Genomic DNA, 19893 nt, shown 5'->3' with positions numbered 1-19893 from the left:
GAACACAGGCTGCTGGGAAATTCAGTGTTCCGCCTATCACAGGCGAAGGCGGAGCCGGAGGCGCGGCTTTTGAATTATAGAATGGCCGCTGTCTGTCTGCTCGACACGCTGATCGAGCAGGCAGACAGCGATGACTCGAGTATAAGCCGAGGGGGGCACTTTCAGCCTCAAAAAAGAGGCTGAAAATCTCGGCTTATACTCGAGTATATACGGTACTTTATATTATAAAGTTTTAATCAGTAATTATAATAAAGGTTTGACTATTTCATACATTTTCATTTAGGTATAAAAGTGTGAGGAGGAAAAGTTATTAGAATTGTAATGATTAAAAATGTTAGCTGAAATGTCTTATATAGTTTCAACATCGTTTTTTTTCAACTTTCACACAGTTTTGTTTTGCTGGATTCGTTTTTGATGGTTGATAACTGAAAATAGTTTTTTTGCATACTTTATATCAAAGTAGTCAAGTAAATTGCATGAAAAAACATATACAATTTACTACTTCAAATGAGTTATTCTGAATATGATTATGCCATGTTATCTTTAAAACCCAGAGGGCTGAGTTAGTAGCAATGAAGCCTGAGTTCAGTTGCTTTCCCTAAAGAATTTTATGAATACATAATCTCTTTTAGTGGAATATGTTCTTTATAAATTCTCAGTGTTGACTTCTCTCTGTAAAATGTAGTATGCTTTATGTTGAAAGATACTGTTTATTTCCACTTTAATTTTATATTAATCTTCAGGTGATACTCCAGTTGGGGTGCATCGTACCACTTTTACATTTTTTTCCCATAAAAATTTGACAATATGACATATTTTGATAATGTAGGTAAGTGCTACATGTGTCACCAGTGGTCCTTAAACGTTTGATGCAGATAAAATCTAAAGTTGATAAAATATATTTGATAATGGTCCAAAATTACCAAACCTAAACGGATGGCCTTATGTGTACATTTAGATTTATCTACAGGAAAAGCAGCAATGCGAATGCTTTATATTGGTTAACAAAACTTTTTGGTTTGGCTTGGTGTCTGACTTACTTGCATACTTATTTGATTTAAATATTTTTTTCTTTATGGTACAATGAAATTATTTTGCACTATCTACATGGCGGGTTGTTTATTATCCAGTGCCTTGCAAAAGTATTGGCATTTTTTGTGTTTTGTGTTTGTTACAAACTGGAATTAACATGGATTGCTTGAGGACTTGCATCATTTAATTTACAGAACATGCCCACAACTTTGCTTCACAATAAAAAAAAATAATTAATCTCCAAACAACAAATAGGACAACATAACAGAAAAAAAGTCAATGTGCATACCTATTCACCCCCCTAAAGTCAATACTTTGTAGAGCTACCTTTTGTGGCTATCACAGCTCCAAGTCACTTTGGATAAGTTTCTATGAACTTGCCACATCTTACCACTGGGATGTTTGCCCATTCCTCCAACTCCAGCTCCAGCTTCTTCAAGTTGGATGGTTTGCGCTTGTGAACAGCAATCTTTAAGTCTAATCACAGATTTTCTATTGGATTGAGGTCTGGGCTTCGACTAGGCCATTCCAACACATTTCCCCTTAAACCACTCAAGTGTTGCTTTAGCAGTGTGTTTGGGGTCATTGTCCTGCTGGAAAGTGAACCTCCACCTAGCCTCAAATCACACACAGCGTGGTACAGGTTTTGCTCAAGAATATCCCTGTATTTAGCACTATACATGTTTCCCTCAACTCTGACCAGTTTCCCAGACCCGACTGCTGAAAAACATCCCCACAGCGGGATGGTGTTCTTTGGGTGATGTGATAAGTTGGGTTTGCACAGGACATAGCATTTTCTTTGATGGCTAAAAAGTTAAATATTAGTCTCATCACACCAGAGCACCTTCCTCCATACATTTTGGGAGTCTTTGCTAAAAGTAATGTCTTTCTTCTGGCCACTGCCAAAAAGCCCAACTCTATGGAGCGTACTCTTATGGCTGTCCTATGTACAGATACTCTAGTCTCTGCTGTGGAACTCTGCAGCCCTTCCAGAGTTACCTTAGGTCTCTCTTCTGCCATTCTGATTATTGCCCTCCTTGCGTGAGTTTTGATGTGCGACCATCTCTTGGCAGGTTTGCTGTTGTGCCAGGCTTTTTCCATTTGGTTATGATAGATTTGATGGTGCTCCTAGGGATCATCAAAGATTTGGATATTTTTTTATAACCTAACCCTGACTTGTACTTCTCAACATCATTGTCTCTTACTTGTTGGAGAATTCCTTGTTCTTCATGGGAGTGTTTGGTTAGTGGTGCCTCTTGCTTAGGTGTTGTAGCCTCTGGGGCCTTTCAAAAAGGTGTGTATATGTAATGACAGATCATGTGACATTTAGATTGCACACAGGTGGACATAATTTCACTAATTATGTGACTTCTGAAAGTAATTGGTTGCACCAGAGCTTTTTATGGGCTTCATAACAAAGAGGGTGAATACGTGCCAATTATCTTTTTATTTCTGAAAAATAGTTTTATGTATATATTTTTCTAGTTTTACTTCACCAACTCAGACTATTGTGTTCTGATCCATCACATATAATTCAGATTAAAAAACATTGAACTAAAGGCTGTAATGTAACAAAATAGGTAAAAAGCCAAAGGGGGGTGAACACTTTTGGAAGGCACTTTAGCTATTTATGTCATCTAAAAAACACAGCAACTGCAAACAAGTTCAGATAAATTACCTTAGGACTTGATTATGCCATGTGCGAAGACCTGTGCATTTTGCATTTGATCAATGCAAGTCTCCACATGAAACACAATTATTTTCTATATGCCTCATTCAATACACAATGGAATAGAGAGGTGCCGAGTGGAGAGGTGTGGAAAAATGCAGACATGCTGACATTTTAACAAATTGGACCTCACTTGAAATATCTGTACATCTCTATCCCACATCTCTACAGCGCATTGAAATTAATGAAATTTTGCTTTGTAACATCTCAGTGAAATAATAAAAAAAATAAAACAATTCTGTGTAATCACACCATATGAACACATTCTATACAGTAACAGGAGTGTGGTAAGAGTTTACTTCATGTTCCCCTTTTAATAAATCAGATTTCAAAGGTGGGTATGAACCTGATTGATAAACAAAAACGGGGCTGTTTGAAACCCAAAAATACGTTTCTAATTGTAAATGCAGCAAATGTAGAGCAAGGCTTTTTAAAAAAAAGATTTGAATGTAAAAATTGTCATACAAAAAAAAAAAAGCATAAAAAACACGATCCACGACTGCACAAAAAATAAAAAGACAATGTTGTCTCATCAACACAGCAGCATAGGGGTCACCTAGGACTCGATTCAGTAGGTTCATACAGATCACGTAAGGAATATTCTTTCAGCCTAGAAACTCAGACACACAGTCCAGCCAAACAGAGCAATGGACAATTCCATTGGTGAAAGTAGACCGATGTAACTTCTAAACTGCTGAGAAGCATCAAGTGTACAGCAGTAACTGGACAGTAATTCTCCCAGACTAATGTATGAAGGAGAGAATGGCAAAATATGCTATACATGGTGGAGTCAAGACCTCAGCTCACCCAGACCTATGGAGTCCAGCCATCTTTCATCGGCATCAGCAGGAGGATAGTTTAATAGATCTAGTGGCTGATGAGATATATGTGCATGTGTGAACAGTTTGAGAAGGTGCTGTGCTGATAAGAAAATATTGTCTTTTTATTTTTCTGTGGTGGTGGATTATGTTTTCTTATGCTCTTTTTTTTTTGTATGACAATTTTTATATTCAAATCTATTCATTAAAACCTTGTACTGCTTATCCTGCATGATGCAATTAGCAACTTCCTTTGGTTTTTACCAGCCCAGTTTTGGTTTATATTTCTGTTTAGTTACTTGGATCACATCAATTTATAGTGTGCTGAGCGATAGATTGGTTGATGGTAAAATGGCTCTCACAATTTTGCCATCCCTTTGGAAAATACTAGGTGTGGTCATTGGTATGTTTTTTTTTTTTTTATTGAATCTGATTGATGTCAACATCAAACTTTTTATTTTTGTCATTCCATTCACACCCACCATTACTGGTCAGGCCTACATTTGCCCACTATTTTATAATTATATAACATGTATCATTTGACTTCATTTTTTTTTTTCTTTTTTACTATTGCTTCATTGTTGTTTCCAAATATATTTAATCATTCTATACCTTCATGCAAATATCTTCCCCAAGCCATTCATGAGACTATCCTTAGCATTGTATTTTTATTTTGTGTAGGATTTCAATTTTTATTATTCTTTATAATGTTTTCATGTATTTATTTGCTCCATAGCACAATATATCCTGTTTGGGTCTCTCTCAATATTATAAATAGCCTTGGTTTTATTTGATTTTACCCAATTTTAGATATTTGTTTACCTTGATTGCGGTTTATATATGGTGGTTAGGGATGAGCTTCGTGTTCGAGTCGAACATCGGCTGTTCGCCCGTTCGGCGAATTCCAAACGTTATGGGCCGTTCGTGCCAAATTCGTGTGGTGCTCACGGCCCACAATGCACTGCGATGGCGCAGGGCATTGCTGGCTGATGATTGGCCAAGCATGCACTGTGACCCCGCATGCTTGGCCAATCACAGCACCGGCAGCGAGGAGAGCCATGATTCTGCCTGTGGCCAATCATAGCTCAGGTTGTGTAGTACACGCCCCACACTATATAAGGCCGCCAGCGCGGCGGCCTTGTGTAGTGTGTTGGCGTCTGTGGCAGTTAGTGGGTGTTCTGTGTACCTTCAACACAGTATACACCGATCGTTATCGCCCGATTTTTCGTTCTTGCTCTTCTGTAGTGGTTGTTGTCTGCGTGCCCTGACCGCAGTATACACCGCTATATTCACCTATATAGCTAGCGATATATCTATCTTTTATAATAGAGCTTGCAGTCAGTGTTAGGAGCTTGTGCGTGCTGTCTGCATGCTCTGAACCCAGTATACATCGCTATATCCACCTATATAGCAAACTATCTTGCTTGTTTTAAATAGAGCTTGCAGTCAGCGGTAGGAGCTTGTGCGTGCTGTCTGCGTGCTCTGAACCCAGTATACATCGCTATATCCACCTATATATCAACTATCTTGCTCGTTTTAAATAGAGCTTGCAGTCAGCGGTAGGAGCTTGTGCGTGCTGTCTGCGTGCTCTGAACCCAGTATACACCGCTATATCCACCTATATAGCAAACTATCTTGCTCGTTTTAAATAGAGCTTGCAGTCAGCGGTAGGAGCTTGTGCATGCTGTCTGCGTGCTCTGAACCCAGTATACACCGCTATATCCACCTATATAGCAAACTATCTTGCTAGTTTTAAATAGAGCTTGCAGTCAGCGGTAGGAGCTTGTGCGTGCTGTCTGCGTGCTCTGAAACCAGTATAAACCGCTATATCCACCTACATAGCTCTTCTCTATTTGAGCCATCTGCCATCTGCAGGAGTTAGTGGAAGTTGTGTGTGCCTCCAGCACAATATACACTACCCAATTTCTGGTTTTACCAATTCCCTTCAGGCCATTACCATGTCTGGAAGGCCAGTAAGGAGAGGCAGACAGGCGCGAGCCGATAAAAGAGGGCAAGCAGGCTCTGTGTCTAGAAACAACAGTGCTGGTTGTGGACGCGGTGCATCGTCATCATCAGCACGTGGCCATGGGACACGCTTGTCCTTCTTTTCGGCAGCTGGACATGTTGAGCCGCAACATGCCAACGACTTGGTAGAGTGGATGACCAAGCCCTCTTCATCCTCCTCATCCTCTCTCACCCAGTCTCAGGGTACTAGCAAAGCAGCTGCCAATGCATCGTCTTCCCTCCTCTCAATGTCATCATCAGTGACTCCTTCCCTAGACCCACCACGTCCTCCTGAGGAGTCTCCTGAACTCTTTGAACACAGTGTTGGGTACATGCTCCAGGAGGATGCCCAGTGTTTTGTAGGCTCTGATGATGATACTCAGCTAGAGGAAGGCAGTAGCGTGAATGCAGAGAGAGGGAATGCTCAAGAAGGACAGCAATCTGGCAGTCATGTTCCACAAGCTGCAGCATACTGCCAGGTTTGCTCCAGCGATGAAGAGGGAGGGGATGATGAGGGCACTGACTCCACGTGGGTGCCTGGTAGGAGAGGAGGAGGAGGAGGAGGCACATGTCCAACGAAGCAGGATGCTCTCCGAGGGCCAGCTTAGGGGCAGCACACTGTGTAGGGCACTGCCTCTGCGCTTTATTCTAAAAGTTCTTTGGTGTGGGCCTTTTTTGAGACGAGTGCATCAGATCGCACCGCTGCTATTTGCAACATATGTCTCAAGCGTATCTGTCACGTACCTGGTGGACGAGCCTGGAGTGCAGGGAGCGGCCCCTCGTAGCCCCTGGCTCAAGAACCCCTGGAGATGGAGACAGAGATTCGAAAGTTCAGGGGGCACAAGTGCCTGGCAGGTGTTGGTAGGTCCGGACGACAACAGCAACACGGATGGCAGTCGGCAGGAGACAGCAACAGCAGACTGATGGACTGGCAAGGTGGTGGTTGTCAGTGGAGACAGCAGACACTGGCAGGTCAAGACAGGAACAGCAGGCACAGCAGATCCGGATGGATCAGTAGGCAGCAGAGTAGTCAGGTACAGGCAAGGTCGGCAGCAGGCGGGTACACAGTACAAGGGCAGAGGCAGAGACGTGGTCAGGCAGGCAGGTAGTCGGTGGCAGGCAGCAGTGAAACGTGGTCAAGAACAAGCCGGGTCACAGGAATCAAACTAGCAGGTAACAGGTAAACAGAATCTCAGGACACGCTGTAGACTGGACAGCGAGGGCAGAGTGGAAACCGAGTCCTTAAGAAGCCTTTAGGGCGCCAAACCGGTCGCACGACGGGTCTGCGTGCCCCCGTAGGAGGTCGTGCGCCCGTTCGTGACCCCGTGCTCGTTTGCCACGTCGCGCACCCGTGTGCGCCCGGTCGTACCGGAACGTAACCGTGTGCGTCCGTTCGCGTTGGCCCGCGCTAAAGGGGAACGACGGGTTCTCAACATGGGACCTCTGTGAGTAGATCTCCTAGGAACGATCGGGATGCCAGGACGGTCGTGACATTGCCCCCCCCCAAGGGGCAGCCTCCGGATGCCCAGTTGTGCCATCCTACCCGGGTGGGATCTCTTGAAAGCAGAAATTAGTCTCTTCGCGTGAATATTGGATTCTGGTTCCCAAGAGTTCTCTTCGGGCCCGTACCCCTTCCATTTAACCAGGAATTGGACCTGGTTCCGCCTCTTCCTGCAATCAAGTATGGATTCCACCTCGAATTCGATTTCCCCATCGACCATCACAGGCTCTGGAGGATTATTAACTCGATCAGAAAAAGAATCTGGAACTGCAGGCTTAAGTAGCGATGCGTGGAAAACAGGGTGAATCCGAAAAGATTCCGGAAGCTTTAGCTCGAATGCCACACTATTCAGTTTTCTTACGATTGGGAAGGGGCCCACAAATTTCGGTCCCAATTTCTTGGATGGGCAGGATAGTTTGAGGTTCAGGGTGGACAGCCAGGCCAGATCCCCGACCTTGAGGTCCAGTTCCCCCCTTCTCTTCTTATCGAATACCTCTTTATTGTATTCCTGCGACTTGGTCAAGGTTTCTTGCAAAAGTTTGTTATTTGTCTCGAAGAAGTTGAGATTCTCCTGCACCGCTGGAACTGGGCACTCGGGGAGGTCGCCAGACAGAAACAGTGGGTGAAAGCCAAAATTCGCAAAAAATGGAGATTGCTTGGTGGCAGAGTGCATTGAATTATTGTAGGCGAATTCGGCCAAAGGAAGAAGCGGAGCCCAGTCGTCTTGGGAGAACGACGAGAAGCAGCGTAGATACTGCTCCAACGTCTGGTTCGTCCTCTCGGTCTGGCCGTTGGTCTGGGGGTGATATGCGGAAGACAAGCGGAGGTCAATTTTCAGTGCACCACAGAGTGCTCTCCAGAATCTTGAAGTGAATTGCACCCCCCTGTCGGAGGTGATATTAGCGGGGACGCCGTGGAGCCTCACGATCTCTCTGATGAAGGTCCTGGCTGTCTCTGTGGCAGAAGGGGTGCCCCTCATGGGTAGGAAGTGGGCCATTTTGGTAAGCCTATCCACCACGACAAAAATCGTAGAGTATTCTTCTGAGGGGGGTAACTCGACGATGAAATCCATGGAGATCATCCTCCATGGTCTGTCAGGAACGGGCAGTGGCTTCAGTAAACCCCAGGCTCTTGACTTACTGTTCTTGTTTCGGATGCAGACGGTACAGGCCTCAACGTATCTCCTGCAGTCATCCTTCATTCGAGGCCACCAGAACGAGCGTCGGAGTAGCTCCAAGGTCTTGTATACCCCGAAATGGCCGGCCAATAGGTGGTCGTGACAAGCGGCCAGAACCGAGGTCCGTGCTTCCTGGGGGATGAAGATCCTGCCTTCGTACCAAAGAAGGTCGTTGCTAGAAGTCAATGGGAAGCCAGGTGGAGGAGTAGTGCCCATGGAGGCCTGCTTAACTTGAGATATTAGGTCCCCTTGGAGCAGGAGGAAGCTTCCCGCGGAGAGAATGGTATCTGAAGACGGGGGGTTCTCTGGTTGGCTGAACATGCGCGACAAGGCGTCGGGCTTGACGTTCTTGGATCCTGGACGATAGGTAATATGTAGCGAGAACCTGGAGAAGAAGAGCGCCCATCTGGCCTGACGCGGTTTCAACCTTTTTGCTGATTTGAGGTATTCTAGGTTCTTATGGTCTGTATAAACCAGGATCGGGTGGGCGGCGCCCTCAAGGAGGTAGCGCCATTCCTCGAGTGCTGCCTTTATCGCCAACAGCTCACGATCACCGACATCGTAATTCTTCTCTGCGTCGGACAATTTACGGGAGAAAAAGGCGACCGGGTGTAGCAAAGATTTAGGCCCTTGTCTCTGGGAGAGCACCGCCCCTACCGCTATTTCAGAAGCGTCCACTTCCAGGATGTATGGTAGCGCGGAGTCAGGATGCTTTAGGACTGATGCCGAAATAAACTGGTCCTTCAGAGTCTTGAAAGCCTCCTGCGCTTCGGGGGTCCAACGGAACTTCTGACCCTGTTTGGTCAAACCGGTGATAGGGGAGATGATCGAGGAGAATCCTCTGATAAACTTATGATAAAAATTGGCGAACCCCACGAACCACTGAACTCCCTTCTTATCGGATGGGGCAGGCCAGTCTTGAATAGCAGAGACCTTCTGGGGATCCATCTCCACCCCTTTTATGGAAATAACCAGACCCAGGAACTGGATGCTCTGTCTTTCGAAGATACATTTTTCAGGCTTGGCGTACAGGCCATGAAGTCGGAGACGAGCCAGGACATTCTTGACGTGTTCTCGGTGGTCGGCTAGAGTGGAGGAAAAGATTAGAATGTCATCAAGGTAAATTATTACGAATAAATCAAGGTAGTCTCTAAAAATGTCATTGACAAAGTGTTGGAATGTGGCTGGGGCATTACACAATCCAAACGGCATTACACGGTATTCGAAGTGCCCAAAGCGGGTACGGAAGGCAGTTTTCCACTCGTCACCTCTCCGGATGCGGACAAGATTATAGGCACCCCGGAGGTCCAGCTTGGAGAAGACTTTAGCAGAACCAAGTCTCTGAAAAAGTTCAGGTACCAGTGGCAGGGGGTAGCGATTCTTTATAGTAATTTTATTCAATGCCCGGTAGTCCACACACGGGCGAAGGGAATGGTCCTTCTTCTCGACAAAGAAGATTCCTGCGCCTGCCGGGGAGGTGGAAGGTCGGATGAATCCCTTCTCTAGGTTGTCATCTAAGTAGGACCTCAGGGTACCCAGCTCGGACTCAGATAGGGGGAAGATTCTTCCGAAGGGAATCTCTGCCCCGGGTAGTAATTCAATCGGGCAATCGTATGGCCTGTGGGGTGGTAGAGTTTCTGCCCCTTTTTTACTAAATACATCCAGGAAATCGTGGTAGTCCTTGGGTACAGCTTGTCGGGTCTCAGGGTCTGTTTCCAAACAGAGGAGGGCAGAAGAGTCTCTATCATCAACAGGGCAGCAATGTTGACGGCAATAGTCCGAAGTAAACTCAATCTTCCCAGTGGCCCAATTGATGTTTGGATTGTGCGCTCTCAACCAAGGCATGCCTAGGATGATGGGAAATAGTGGTGACTTAATAACATCTAGGCATAGGAATTCCTGGTGGGTCCCGGCAATGATAGCAGATAAAGGGGTGGTCTTCTGGGTCACTGGTCCGGATTCAAGGGTAGAACCATCGGCCAAAAATACTGAAAGTCCCTTCTCTCTGGGCCGAAGGGGGATCTTGTTCTTTAAAGCGAAGTTCGTATCCACAAAGCCACTACACGCCCCAGAATCAATAACTGCGTGAGTCCGGACAGTCCTTTCTGGAAGCTGTAAAAGAACAGGGACAGCCAGGTGAGTAGTGTTGTTAGGTAGCACAGGCAAAGGAACAGATGGAATGAAAAGGCACTTACGCATCTTCGCTGGGCAAGTGCGAACAAAATGTCCTGAACCTCCGCAGTAAAGGCAGAGGTTCCCAACCCGACGTCGTTGCCGCTCTTCTGGTGTCAGAGAGGGACGGAGGAGGCCCAGCTGCATGGGTTCCGGCTGATCTGGTGTAGCTGTGGCAGGGGCAGGTGGAGCCGCATGACTTGAGCTGGGTACACGTGGCAACATCCAGATGGGGCGTGTGGCTGTGGAAGAGCGCTCCTGGCGACGTTCCCTTAGACGTCTGTCGATCTGGACCGAAATGTCTATGAGGGCCTCCAGGGTTTCTGGGGTGCCTATGCGTGCCAATTCATCCTTCAGCGGTTCAGATAGGCCCAAACGGAACTGGTACCGGAGGGCTGCATCGTTCCATTCTGTGTCGGAACTCCAGCGTCGGAATTCCGACACGTAATCTTCCACAGGCCTGCGACCTTGTTGTAGGGCGTGTAGGGCAGCCTCTGCAGTCGCAGCAAGTTGAGGATCTTCGTAAAGTCTTGACATTGCCAGGAAGAAGGTGTCTAGAGTATCTAAAGATGGATCCTTTCGCTCCAAAAGGCGGTGTGCCCAGGCCTGTGGTTCGTCCGTCAATAGGGAGATGACGAACCCCACCTTGGTCGCCTCGAGAGAGAAGGTTCTTGGTTGCAAAGCGAAACAGAGCTCGCAAGAGTTGCGGAAGGCTCTAAATTTGTTCCGGTTGCCCGAAAACCGTTCCGGGGTAGGGACCCTGGGCTCGGGTGGCATCATCACCACTGATGGTGGGGCATGGTGCCCAGAAGCAGCCGGCGGGGTCGCGGACAGGGCTTGAACCTGTTCCTCCAGTCGGCCATAACCTTCCTGCAGACTCTTCACCGCCTGGGTCAGGCCGGCAAGATGGCGGCAGAGCTCGTCCATAGGGGAGGCTCCCTGCGTAGGCTCGGACATGGCTGTCCAGTACTGTCACGTACCTGGTGGACGAGCCTGGAGTGCAGGGAGCGGCCCCTCGTAGCCCCTGGCTCAAGAACCCCTGGAGATGGAGACAGAGATTCGAAAGTTCAGGGGGCACAAGTGCCTGGCAGGTGTTGGTAGGTCCGGACGACAACAGCAACACGGATGGCAGTCGGCAGGAGACAGCAACAGCAGACTGATGGACTGGCAAGGTGGTGGTTGTCAGTGGAGACAGCAGACACTGGCAGGTCAATACAGGAACAGCAGGCACAGCAGATCCGGATGGATCAGTAGGCAGCAGAGTAGTCAGGTACAGGCAAGGTCGGCAGCAGGCGGGTACACAGTACAAGGGCAGAGGCAGAGACGTGGTCAGGCAGGCAGGTAGTCGGTGGCAGGCAGCAGTCAAACGTGGTCAAGAACAAGCCGGGTCACAGGAATCAAACTAGCAGGTAACAGGTAAACAGAATCTCAGGACACGCTGTAGACTGGACAGCGAGGGCAGAGTGGAAACCGAGTCCTTAAGAAGCCTTTAGGGCGCCAAACCGGTCGCACGACGGGTCTGCGTGCCCCCGTAGGAGGTCGTGCGCCCGTTCGTGACCCCGCGCTCGTTTGCCACGTCGCGCACCCGTGTGCGCCCGGTCGTACCGGAACGTAACCGTGTGCGTCCGTTCGCGTTGGCCCGCGCTAAAGGGGAACGACGGGTTCTCAACATGGGACCTCTGTGAGTAGATCTCCTAGGAACGATCGGGATGCCAGGACGGTCGTGACAGTATCTCGCGTGGCCAAAACATCAGCCGCTTGGGCACCACATGCTTGACCAGACATATGTTGACCTGCCATGCAGCTCGTTGGCAAGACCCACACCAAAGAACAAAGCGGACCTCTCCTTGCTCCTCATCAGCTGGGATCTCCAACCCCACTAGACCTTCAGTCCTCTCTGAAACCTGCTCTGAGAGGAATGAAGGTGTAGAATTAGGTGTGTCACAGCCAAGTGCTTCCGGGCACTCTGCTAGCAGTACACCCACGTCCAATTATAGCAGTCGCTATAGTCCATGCCCCAGCTGCTGGACCGGCGAAAGAAGTTCACTCCCAGCCATCCACATGCCCAGCGGTTGAATGCTAGCTTGGCTAAATTGCTAGCACTTCAACTGCTGCCTTTTCAGTTGGTAGACTCGGCCCCCTTCCGTGAGTTTGTACAATGTGCAGTTCCTCAGTGGCAGGTCCCCAAACGCCACTTTTTCTCACGGAAGGCGATTCCGGCTCTCTACCGGCATGTGGAAGGCAATGTCCTTGCCTCGCTGGACAGGGCGGTCAGTGGTAAGGTGCATATTACCGCTGACTCATGGTCCAGCAGGCATGGACAGGGACGTTACCTGCCTTTCACGGCCCATTGGGTCACTCTTCTGGCAGCTGGGAAGGATGCAGGACAAGGTGCAGTAGTGTTGGAGGTTGTTGCGCCACCATGCCTCCAAAATGCTACTATTGGTTGTGACACACCTCTCTCCTCCACCCCCTCCTCTTCTTCTTCCTCCATGGCCTCTTCCAGTGCTCTGTCCTCAGAACCAGCGGTGCTCCGTAGGCGTTCCAGTGGCTACGCAAGTACGCAGGCAAAACTATGCCATGCCGTGCTTGCGCTGGTTTGTTTGGGGGACAGGAGCCACACTGGGGTGGATGTTTTGTCAGCTCTGCAGGGGCAGGCCGAGAGGTGGTTGACGCCACGCCAGCTTAAGCCAGGAATGGTGGTTTGCTACAATGGCACCAACCTCCTCTCCACCCTCCGACAGGGACAACTGACCCATGTGCCCTGTGTAGCTCACGTCCTTAAGCTGGTGGTGCAGCGGTTCTTGGGCAGGTATCTGGGCTTATAGGATGTCCTGAAGCAGGCCAGGAAGTCTGTGTGCATTTCCGCTGATCATTTAATACCTGTGCTCGGCTGGCTGAGCTCCAAAAGGAGTTGAACCTGCCCAAGAACCGCCTTATATGTAACATGCCCACCAGGTGGAACTCAACGTAGGCCATGCTGCAGTGGCTGCACACACAGCAGAAGGCCATCAATGAGTACCTGTGCGACTACGGCACCAGGACAGGGTCAGGGGAGCTCGGTTTTTTTCTCACCACGCCAGTGGGGCATGATCAGGGATGCATGCACTGTCCTGTCACCGTTTGAGGAGACCACAAGGATGGTGAGCAGTGACAGTGCATGCATCAGTGACACTGTACCTCTTGTCCACCTCTTGGAGCATACGCTGCGTGGAATAATAGACAGGGCACTTGAGGCAGAACAGAGGCAGGAAGAGGAGGACTTCCTTGCCTCTCAAGGCCCCTTTTATCCAGAGAGTGTTCCTGCTGTGCCACCCATCACACAGGAAGAGGATGAGGAGGAGGAGGGTGATTGTGTCAGCATGGAGGTGGAGGCTGGCACTCAGCATCAGCAGCAGCAGCAGTCTTGTAGGGAAGATTTACAGTCCCAAGAAACCCATGGACTTGGACGTGGCTGGAGGTAGCTGCGGATCATGTTGTCCTTAGTGACCCAGAGGACTCCGGACCGAATGCCTCAGCTAACCTACGCTGCATGGCCTCCCTGATCCTGCAAAGCCTGCGGAAGGATCCTCGTATTCTTCGGATCAAGGAGAGGGACCATTACTGGCTGGCCACTCTCCTTGATCCACGGTACAAGGGTAAGGTTGCCGACCTTATCTTGCCATCGCAGAGGGAGCAGAGGATGAGACATCTCCGGGAGGCCTTGCAGAAAGGTCTGTGCAACGCGTTCCCAGAGACTGGGATGTTACAAACTCCTGGTTCTGGACAACGTGTTGCTGAGGCATCGGTCAGAAGGAGCGGTGGAGAAGGTGGCCGCCTGACCGATGCTTTCAGACAATTTTTTAGTCCGCAGCCCCAAGGTATGATCGGTTCCAGCAACCATCGCCAGCGTCCGATTTACATGGTGCAGGAATACCTAGGGGCAAGATAAGACTTGGACACCTTTCCCACCGAAAATCCTCTGGCTTACTGGGTCTTGAGGATGGATCACTGGCCAGAGCTTGCACAGTATGCAATTGAGCTACTGGCCTGTCCTGCATCCAGCGTTCTTTCGGAACGCACCTTCAGTGCTGCTGGTGGCTTTGTTACCGATCACAGGGTGCGCCTGTCCACCGAATCAGTTGATCGACTGACCTTCATCAAGATGAATCAGTCTTGGATCACCCACAGCTACCAAGCACCTGAAGCTGATGTAACCGAAATTTTTTTTTTGAAATATCACATCCCTTCAAGACTGCCTATGCTGCTGCTGAGTGACTGTCCTGTTATGTTGATTGTCTATCCTCTTCCTCCTCCGCTGATATGTTGGAAGAACATTTCTGGTTCTGGTTGATGCCATCAGCCCAATTTTTCTGCCCCTGTTTAACAGGGGCGTTTAATTACAATTTTTGATGCAATGCTTTGCAGCAGGGCTCATTCCTGCACTAAAACTAGAGTATATGGGAGAGGTTGCAGTGTCGTGGCACCAGCACCAGTGCCTAAGGCCCAATTTTTCTGCCCCTGTTTAACAGGGGCGTTTAATTACAATTTTTGATGCAATGCTTTGCAGCAGGGCTAATTCCTGCACTAAAACTAGAGTATATGGGAGAGGTTGCAGTGTCGTGGCACCAGCACCAGTGCCTAAGGCCTAATTTTTCTGCCCCTGTTTAACAGGGACATGTAATTACAATTCTTGATATAATATTTCACAGGAGGGCTCGTTCCTGTGCCCACCCAGAGTAACTGTGAGGACTTATAGTGTTGTGGCACCAGCACCACAACCACCAAAGGTCAATTTTTCTACCACTGTTCAACAATGGCATGTAATTACAATTCTTGATATAATCGTTCACAGCAGGGCGCTCCAGCGCCCACCAAGAGTCACTTTGAGGGCTTACAATGTTGTGGCAAAACCAACACCTTGTTCCGCCATTTCTGCAGAGCATATAGGGCAGGCCCCTACTTTCAAACATCCAACTTACAAACATCTCCTACTTGCAAACGGAAGGAGACAACAGCAAGTGAGATGAAAAAAGACGGACGGCAAAACAAATTATACAGGGGTGATAACCCTTCCCTATGTTTTCCAAAAAGCTTAAAAATTGATTTTTTGACTGGAGCTACACTTTAAAAATGTACCAGTTGAAAATTACAAACAGATTCAACTTAACACAACAAACCTACACAGTCCCTGTCTTGTTTGCACTGCCTGTATACTGCTGTTCTGAGTATATAGGGCCTGGGGGCCACATGTATTTCCTTTTTTTTTAATATGGGTACGGGGTTCCCCTTAATATGCGTACAAGACCCAAAGGGGCTGATAATGGGCAGGGAGGGCTACCCATGCCATTTTTCTCAATGATTTTCAACCATATTGCAGGAACCAGATATAACATTAAAACCGCAAGCAGTTTTAAATGATGTTATTTCCGTTAAATGTCATTTTGTGCAGGGACTGTTCTAAACACGGAAACACTTGGCACTTCACAGGCATACTACAGACACCCCCCAGGCAGGATATTTAAAGGAATATTTCACATTTTTTTTCACTTTAATCGTCATTAAAATCAGTGCTCCCGCCAAAACGGCCATTTTTAAAAACATTTTAGGCATTGACCCATGTCCCCTGGGGCAGGAGCCAGGTCCCCAAACCCTTTTTAGGACAGCATCTTGTATATTAGCTGTTAAAATTAGCACTTTTAATTTCGAACATTCGAGTCCTATAGACTTCAATAGGGTTCTAAAGTTTGTACGAATTTGGGGTCCGTTCGAAAGTTCTGGTGCGAACCGAACCGGGGGGTGTTCGGCTCATCCCTAATGGTGGTTATGAATTATTATAATGCGCCACAAGCTATTTATTAAACCTAATAGTTTCTTCTCACCGTCTACTGCATGACTTCATTTTATTATTGCTTTTCTTATTTTAATTATAGGAATAGATTTTTACTTGTTGTTCCTGCTTTCTATTGTTCCACCACATGCTAGCCCTGGTGAAGGAGGAGGCATTTCCCCCAAAATGTGTTGGCTTTACCTTTGACCTGTGAATTGTAAACTACAATAAACTTCTTGAAGATACCCTCAAGTATAAAAAACTTTACTGAGCTCGCCTCTGTACCCATCGACAAGTATTTTAAGGTGTGTGACTTTTCCATCGCTTTCAGACAGGCAGCAGTCCAAGATCTCAATGAGGTCCACCAACATCACACCCACATCGGGTGCAAACCATCCAGAGGGATAACTTACTCCAGAGCACTTCCAACAATATCAAAGCATCCACTGATCTTGTGGTGATGCATGCGCTGAATTTTTTTTAAATTTGAATTTTTATATGAGAAAATCAGCCAAGAGAGAGTTCCAAGATCATCAAATTTGCAGACATGTGGAAGTGGAATGAAAATATGCAAAACAACAGTTTCTAGATGTAAACCTAAAATAATGAGTATTAGACTGCTAATTTAAAGAGTCATTATTCAGTTATGACTGAAGTGTACGTTTATGTTTTTCATTTTACTTATCAGAAACTAGGCTGACATTACCTAGATAACCATGGAAAATCAGACATCTACAAATGAGTTTTACATCTTGCCATTTTCTCTTAAATCCAGTTTCATATCCTTTTACATTGCTTTGTTTTTCTTAATATACTCATGTGGTGTATTTACCAATGCATTTATAATAATGCTGATATTTTCTTCTAGGAACTTACACACCCCAATGTACTTCTTTATCTGTAACTTGTCCGTTGTTGACATTTGCTATACAACAATTATTGTTCCTAAACTTCTGTACATGCTTATATCCAGAAATAACACAGTGTCCTACAGTCAGTGCTTCATCCAGATGTATTTCTATTTCTTTGATGGAAGTGCAGAGGATATTTTAGTACTTGCAATGGCATGTGATCGGTATGTTGCAATTTGTCACCCTTTACACTACCATCTTATGTTAAATAAGAACAATTGCATCATTTTAGTGGCTGGGATTTGGATACTAGGAAGTTTCAATTCATTCGTAATTACTTTCCCGGCATCAAAAATGATTTTTTGTCAGTCAAGGATCATCCACCAGTTTTTCTGTGATGGGAAAGCTCTCATGAATATTGCCTGTGCTGGTCTGAATTATTTGTATACCATCATATATATAGACATTTTTATGTTTGGGTTTTTACCATTTTTTTGCAGTTTAATGTCTTATGTAAAAATGATTAAAGTTGTTTTGAAAATGGAAGGAAGGACGTAAGAAAACCTTTGCCACCTGCTCCTCTCACCTCATTGTCATCGTCATGTACTATACGACTGCTGCGTCTGTCTACATGATGCCAAAATATTCAGTTGTCCTAGAACAAATTGGCTCTGTACTCTATACTATGGTCACACCCATGATCAACCCTCTTATTTACAGTTTGAGAAATAATGATATAAAAATGGCTTTGAAAAAACAGTCGTGACCACAAAATAAATGGCCCAAGTGACCAATAAATTATATATATACATATATATATATATATATATATATATCTCCATAAAATGTTTATACTACCGTGCCCTGCGTCTAAAATTTGTATAAACACAAGCGCTGATACGCTATTGCGTATCTTTACTGGAAACTGTAGCGTTTCAAAATACTGCAGCTGCTTGAATCCCCTATTCATACGAATATTTTCATGCAGAAATCAAAAACAGACAAGTTGCCAGAAGAGATAATAAGTGACAACCCCGTCACACCACTCCACTGGCACGCTGGAAAGCAGCGCTATATGTAAGTGGACCTTTGCTGGTAATACATCAAATGAAATACATTCAAATAATATATGTATACATGTACGATTTCTATATGACTGTCACATATATAATAAACCGAGCATTAACGTTACAGTAACTTAAAACAGTGTGTTACATAGTCCAGAAAAAGTTATTTTCCTCTCCTTTTTTCCTCCAATCACAAGCACAATATCCACACAGGAGGAAATGCACCACTGGGGCCTGTGTGCAAAATAGACTCCACAAAGAATAGTTCAAGAAGAGTAGAGAAGCAAACTTCAAATCTAGGCCCCTTGTACTTGAAAATACTATTCACCACCACCGTACTCCTTGTAACAACTCCACACGTGGTTTCCACAATCGGGGGGTTTTGTGACAAGTGGAACTCCCCCTTTGGTAGTGCTCTTACCGAAATACGCTGGTGAGATCAGCACATCATATATACTCAATGGAATCCACACTTTTCATCATCTTCCCTTAGGACATGGTTGTCATCTTTACTTCCACCGTCCCCAATAGTTGTAATGCAGATGGAAAATGAAAACGTATATAGTGTGATACCGTAAAAACACTTAAATTTATTTGAATGAAACAGCAAAAAAAACACTCACAAACAACGATTTCAAAAAGGCATATTCAGATTATCACCACAGAATAATCGACAGGATCACCTTCCCCCTGGACTGCATTAGGCTTACAGCTGGTTGTATATCTCTAGCCTTCTCTCATAGTCCTTCCCTGTACCGTAACTGACGCGTTTCGTCCATTAATGGAGTGGTGTGACGGGGTTGTCGCATATTATATTCTGGCAACTGGTCTGTTTTTGATATATATATATATATATATATATATATTTATTTATTATATATACAGTATTTTTGGTTTGTATCAAGACAAACTATGACAAACTCTTGAAAAAAAAAGTGCAGTAAGCCTAGTAAAAGTCAAAAACTGCATGAACATGTTCCATATGAACCAGTTGCCCTCCGGAAGATTTACCCCCTTTGTGAGCAGGCCATATTTTGCGGTATGGCACTGCATTACTTTAACTGGCAATTGCAGGTGTACCCAAATAAAATGTATGTCCTTTTTTTCCCCCACAAATAGATTTTTTTGGTGGCAAATGATCACTTAACTATAACAAAAAAAAACACGACACTTTTGAAAAAACAAAAACTAATACTTGCAGCCAATCTGCTGGCAGTGTACAACCATCAGATTTTAGCAGGTAAATTTCCCTAGCCCAGTTACTGAACCGTAAAAAGAAATTCGGACCCAGCCATCCACATGCTCAGCGTCTAAATTGCTAGCACTGCAACGGCTGCCTTTTGTGAATTTGTGCAATATGCTTTACCACAGTGGCAGGTTCCGAAACACCATTTCTTTTCATGGAAGGCCATTCCAGCTCTATACAGGCATGTGGAAGGCAATGTTTTGGCCTCGTTGAACAGGGCGGTCATTAGTAAGGTGCATATTACTGCTGACTTGTGGTCCAGCAGGCATGGGCAGGGACATTACCTTTCCTTCATGGTGCACTGGGTTACTGGGAAGGATGTTCTTCTCTCCTCCACCCCCTCCTCTTCTTCTTCCTCTATAATGGTTGAATAGAACGGCAAGGTCTGGCAAAAAATTGTTGTGCCACATCCAATAATACTAGAAAAAAACAGAGGGGTTCCCCTAGTGGTGAACTTTTTCGGCACGTACACAAAAAAGGATATAAC

General features: G+C 46.1%; 1 pseudogene across 1 annotated transcript; it reads left to right on the top strand.

Annotated features, from left to right (window-relative positions):
• Positions 1–671: 671 nt before the first annotated feature.
• On the top strand, positions 672–18981 carry LOC143924990 (olfactory receptor 1M1-like; annotated as a pseudogene). The gene is made up of 2 exons (XR_013261924.1): positions 672–829; positions 16346–18981. The product of XR_013261924.1 is annotated as an olfactory receptor 1M1-like (transcript).
• Positions 18982–19893: the final 912 nt, after the last annotated feature.

This window comes from Lithobates pipiens, unplaced genomic scaffold, assembly GCF_037356315.1.
Source record: "Lithobates pipiens isolate NorthernLeopardFrog02 unplaced genomic scaffold, aLitPip1_a1.2 Scaffold_22, whole genome shotgun sequence".
Lineage (NCBI taxonomy): Eukaryota > Metazoa > Chordata > Amphibia > Anura > Ranidae > Lithobates > Lithobates pipiens.
The sequence above is the reverse complement of the archived record's forward strand: the minus strand, read 5'-3'. Positions and strand labels throughout refer to the sequence as shown.